This window comes from Squalius cephalus (genome assembly GCF_949319135.1).
Source record: "Squalius cephalus genome assembly, chromosome: 15".
Taxonomy (NCBI): domain Eukaryota; kingdom Metazoa; phylum Chordata; class Actinopteri; order Cypriniformes; family Leuciscidae; genus Squalius; species Squalius cephalus.
The window spans coordinates 3,573,367-3,579,366 of NC_137136.1; positions in this window are offsets into that span (position 1 = coordinate 3,573,367).

A 6,000-nucleotide genomic window follows, 5' to 3' on the forward strand; every position below is an offset into this window, starting at 1 on the left:
TTCCGAGGTCCAGTTTCTCTGCAGCATCTCAGTCCATCTGAAGGAGAAACCCAACACCATTTAACCCCGGTCCTGATACGGCTGACCTTTGGCCTGCACCCGGGGGACCCTGGAAACCAGACTTCCTGTAGGCCACCATGTGTGTGGGTGCCAAGGGCCCTGACCTGTTTGACGCCATCGCTGGCGTCACCTCCCCAAGGGATTGAGTAATCTTTTTAACGTCAGTCTTGCACAGCAGGTGACGAAATCCTCACGTAATTTGCGGTGCCAGACAGCTGGTTGGTCTCTCATTATCGAGTAGCGTTAATCTCTTAGACTGTGTCGTGATCACATAGGAGGACGCGCCGGTTCCAAAGTCTCAGTAAGAAAGTCCTTTCAGAATAATGTTTGACATGGCCTGAGGGGCCACAACCAGCTGATAAAGTGGTAACTGCACTCTGTTTTCTTGTGATGTCCCAATAGGCAGTTTGTGATAATAAGATTAGTATTCAACCAATTTGAGATTTTCAATGACTGATAGTGATACTGATATCTAGGGCCCTGTTTACACCTGGTATTAAGATGCGTTTTGGTCGATCGGATCACAAGTAGACGAGGGAAACACATAACCGTTTACACCTGGTGTTTTAATCCGTCTCTTTTGTCCACTTTTAACCACTTCTGTCCTGATTTCTTTGAGGAGAGGGTCTATGGGCGAGTAAATGTATGGGCTTTCTATCTATTGGACAAAGCACACACAATTTACATATGAACACGACTGGTCTTTTGTGGCTGTTTGAACACATTCACCACATGAGCGTCTACACTAAAGCAATCCGTTTTCTCCTACCTCTGGAAGTGGTGGTAATTGGATAAGCTCAAAATGTTTTAGACCCTGTTTACACCTGTATTTAGTGTCGTCCACTTGTGATCCGATCTTAATACCAGATGTAAACAGGGCCTAGAAAGCAAGGCGCCTGATGGCCTTTATAATGCAGTATATAAAGTGAAACACTTATATTTAGCATTTTAATGCACTTTTATGATTTTATTTTTAACATAAAAACAGATGCAGCCATTTGTAACTTGAATGTATGAGGCTTCTGGTGTCAATCGCTTCCATTTATTTTAGTACAAAACATTCTGATAGAAAGCAGTATAAAATGATCATATCTTGAATCATTATTATAATCATAAATTGGTTTGTAGCGCAAATAGATTTACGGTTTGGTGCACTTTGTTATTCTTCTAGTTCTTTCAAAGAAAATAGCTTACTTCATCATTGCAAAAAAAGGTTGGATTGTATCAGCATAATAATTTGAGTGACAGTGAGATGAACATGAATTTGTGAATGTCTTTGTATCTAGTTTGTGTCTGTTTTGCTTGAATGGCATTAGTAATGAACAAAACCTCATGATCATGTTCTTCAGCATGATTTGAGATGATTCAGTGGAAGTGTCAGACTTTTGGATCCTACTCGACATAATACAGGTTAATGATGAGTATTTGCTGAATAGAAAGCCTAATTTTCAATATATTTACTTAAAGGTTTATAATCTATTAACACGGTTGTTGATAGATATTCTTTGCTGGATCTAATTGACCATTTGCACACGGTTATCAGCCATTGAGAATGATCTCAAAATGGCCAAACATTTTATGATTAATCTACCTGAGTAATATCAGTCTGTCACTCGATAAGACAAGTAACTGATATTAATAATTTACACTTTTGTTTATTACTGCTGTGAATGTGCACACATGCACACACTCCGTCCAGGTCGAGATTAATGACACACCTTCAGGGTAGGAAGTCACAGTAAACCCAGCTTCCTGTCTGAATGATGGGACCATTTGCATCTTTGCATTTGAGGCCCTATACGTTTGAAGCATACGCTGGCTATTAGAGGATCAAGCACGTAATCACATAGAACGATTGATGGTGTCCGGATGGGGTTCATTTACTTTTGCTAAACAGCCTTTTAATCAGTGAAACAGACTGTCTTACCTGAGCATGTGCATACATGTGGATCTGTGCATACACCATCTGTGACTTTATAGATTTGGTTTGGAAATGTGCCAGCTTACTTGGAAAAATTAATGACTTTTTCTTTCTTGTTCTCCAACAGAAAGGGGGAAAACATGCATTCTGTCAGATTCGGCACGTTTCAGATGAGGGAATCTTGTGAAAACCAGGTCACATTTCATAAAAAAAAAAAAAAAAATTATGTTGCATAAAGAAAATCAAGCATTGTGCATTTTTGCATTGTAATATTTTAATATCCATTCAACACGTTTTCTCTTATTCTCATGACAGATTTCGTGAGACAGTTCTATAACATTTGTAGTCTTTTTATGGTTGGTTTTGATATTGGGTATCCCTGTGTGATGCCTTCCATTGTTTAAAATGTTGTTTTCTGTAGATCTTGGACTCAGGACTCTTTTACCTTTCCCTTTGCCCTGACCTTTGACCTACCACACTCCCTACCGACCCCATCGTGACTCTTTTGTTTAGAGTCTACATCTGGTCTGGAGCTCCATGCCCTCACGTTGTTTAGTTTAGCGCACGTAATCTCTCAAATGAGACTCACAACCAGAAGAACATCCTTCTTCCACGTCTGTTTTGGATTGTTGACTTCTCTCTGTCTGTATGTCTGTCTTTCTGTTGATCATTCTATCCATCAATCATCTAAATTGAACATTGGAGTCTTTTATCATATTGCTTTTGCTGCCAGTTTATAAAAGCAGTTGTTTTTTTCACAGTTAAGAGGGTTTTTAGCTGTTCTGATTCACACTGTGCTCATAGGTTTATTTTAAACTCAATTTCTGTGTAGTCACAAACCTCTTTAAGTATTGACTATATGGTTTATTAAAACCACATGTTTTTTTTTATGTTGTTTTATTATCGCAGTTCTCTACTCTTCTTATAGGGCACATATTTGAGAGTTTTCTAAAAGGATTGCTGCAACTTTGCCAACTCAGTGTCTACATCTAAGCTGTAAAGTTTGATAAACCGATCAGGCTTGGCAACACATAACACAGAGATCTTTATCAGATATTTCGTTTTTAGCTCCCTGTTTTTATGAGAATACTCCTACATATTACTTCCACAGGAGCACAATCTCAAACAGTTTGAGCTTTTTATGAAATCTATTTGTAGATGTCTGTGAATCTTCTCTTAATATACTGTAACTAATGTGCTAAAGTTAGACTACATTATGTGCATTGATGCATGAATGAGGTTTCATTGTGTCATGCCTAAATTGTCTCAATAATGGCCATTAAAGGGGTGGTTGATTATGATTTGACTTTTCTATCTTTAGTTAGTGTGTAATGTTGCTGTTTGGGCATAAAATACATCTGCAAAGTTACAACGCTCAAAGTTCAAAGCAAAGGGAGATATTTGCTTATAAAAAAATTGCTTTTTAAGGACTACAACAAACGGCTGGTAGAGACTACACGATATTCCTCCTGGGTTAGTGACATCACCAACCCTAGAATTTACATAAACCCCGCCCCCTGAACACGATTTATATATTATCATGACAGAATATGCTAATCAATGACTAGAAGATAACTACACATAAGCTACATAAATTCACCAACTAAACATTCAGAAATGACCTGTTGCTACATGTTGTCACTTCTCAAGTCTCTCCATCATTGTCTTGACTCAATTTTATAAAAGTTTTTGAAATTTTCAGTGCGTATCTGTGTGAGTGCAAGCTGTTGAAGCTCCGCCCTCTGTGACGGGAGCAGCAGCTCATTTGCATTTAAAGGGACAGACACAAAAATGGTGCGTTTTTGCTCGCCCTCAAAAAGTGACAATTTTAACATGCGATATAAAAATATCTGTGGGGTATTTTGAGCTAAAACTTCACATACACACTCTGGGGACATCAGAGACTTATTTAACATCTTGTGAAAAGGGCATTATACCACCCCTTTAAGGGAACTCTTTTTCCCATTTGGTAGCATTAATGTGCACTTGTGAGTTTGAAGGCCACAGATCCGTCTCTGTTTTCCCACAGTCCAGAGAAACAAGCAGTAAATGTCAGTTGTGCAGTTCTGATGCTTTATTTCAGAGTTTTATCAAGTTTTATCAAGTGTTAACATTACGCAATTGTCATTGGTTTGCAGCATAAAATGAATTGTTTTTAGTGAATCCCCCCAATGCGTTTAGACTTTGGTGGTCTGTCTGACATGTCCCATTGTCTCGTCTTTCTCCGGTGGCCTCTGGTGGTCTTTGTGCCGGTCAGGAAACACATCCTCGGCTTCCTTTCTTCCATTCATCCTGATGTTTAGATGTCGCTGTGGTCAGGTGAAACTTCACCACCTGTTGCATTTCCAAAACATGTTGCTAAGTGGACCGGGCTTGTAAGGACAAGAGATCAGGAGATTGCCACTTGTTCTTGTGAATTTGTATCCAGTTTCTCCTTTTCTTTCACTGGTGCATGACAAGCTCCCGTCTTCATCGCCGTTTGGGTCTGAATGACAAGGACCTGTCCACAAAACACAGGAATGCTGAGTGTTATTTTAGTGTTGCATGGCTGTCTATGTCTCAGATGCTCATGGTTTATTATGATGTCTTTAATACAGTAAATTGTTGAAGATGAATTTAAATTCAGCATGAAATGTAAATTGTGATGATCTTTTCTTCCCTATTCTGACATAGGGGTTGAATTCAGACTGATTGGGAAACTTTTTCCCAGTCATTTCAATGGAAAAAAGTCTCCTAATCAACCAGGATTTACTAGCCTGGTAATACCAGACTCTGCTACTTCTCTTTGCTTCGTAGACAGAGTCTGGAATGGCATAACAGAGAAGTGTTTTCTCTCTTGCTAGGGGGCGCTTGTCTGAAGTTTAAAATCATTGGTTACCCGTAAGCCAATCACATAACGTTTGGTTATGGCGTGTGTTATGCGCATACTCAGCCGCATTTAACTTTCACTGTAAACACATGTATGATGCAAAAACAAAACCATCGAGCGAAATACCGGAGTGAACATGGCTGTGAACGACTTTTGCAGGTTAAGTGAAGTAAATCTACGCATCCACGGTACAATCAGCGTCTACGTCACGGCTCTCAGCCTGCCCTCTGTTCGTTGATTGGCCCGGCTGTTTCCAGACCGGTGGCAAACAGAAAGCTCTGAAGCTGTCTCAGACTGAGTACAAAAGCGAAATGAAATTGAGCGGAAGTACGAAGTCTGACGTAGTCAGGCTAAGGATTTACGCCTTTAAACGAGAAAAAAATGAAGGGCGGAACTTGTTTTTTTCCATTGAGAATTGATTGGATTGTTGTTTGCTTTTTGGTGCATGAATAAAAAAAATAAAATAAAAAAAAAACATAACAATGTGCCTGGATAAATCATTTGTAATAAACACTGCAATATTCAAAATACGAATTGTGAATCCAGATCTATCAATCTATCAGTCAATCTATCAATCTATCTATCTATCTATCTATCTATCTATCTATCTATCTATCTATCTATCTATCTATCTATCTATCTATCTATCTATCTATCTATCTATCTATCTGTCTGTCTGTCTGTCTGTGTGTGTTCAAGTTGTGTGGACCTCATGATCTGTTCATCATGCTCACGTCAAAGTGTCGCAACACTCGTAATTCTTTTGTTTTGCTTTTCACAGACATATTTATTCAATTCCAAGACCTTTTCAAGTCTAAATTATAATCATATGAAGCATCTCTTTTTGCGTCTCTGATTGAAACCACGCAGTGTTACAGGGGTCAGAGAGCCGCCGCTGACTTTGAAGTGATTTGCTCCCGTCAGAGGTTTTAATGGTCTCGGTCATGTGAGTGTGGTCTGGGTTTCGGGGGTGAAGTGGTCGTCTGAAGCGGGCCGTCACTCTGGCACCGCTCTTGCGTAACCTCAGGGCTCGCTGTGACACGCTGGTTAGGCTTTGCGACCACCATTACCCTGCAGGAGGGGCCGATTCTGACACCGTGGCCCACCACACTGATGCCCTTTATGTGTTCATTACAAGGCCTGTTGGTCA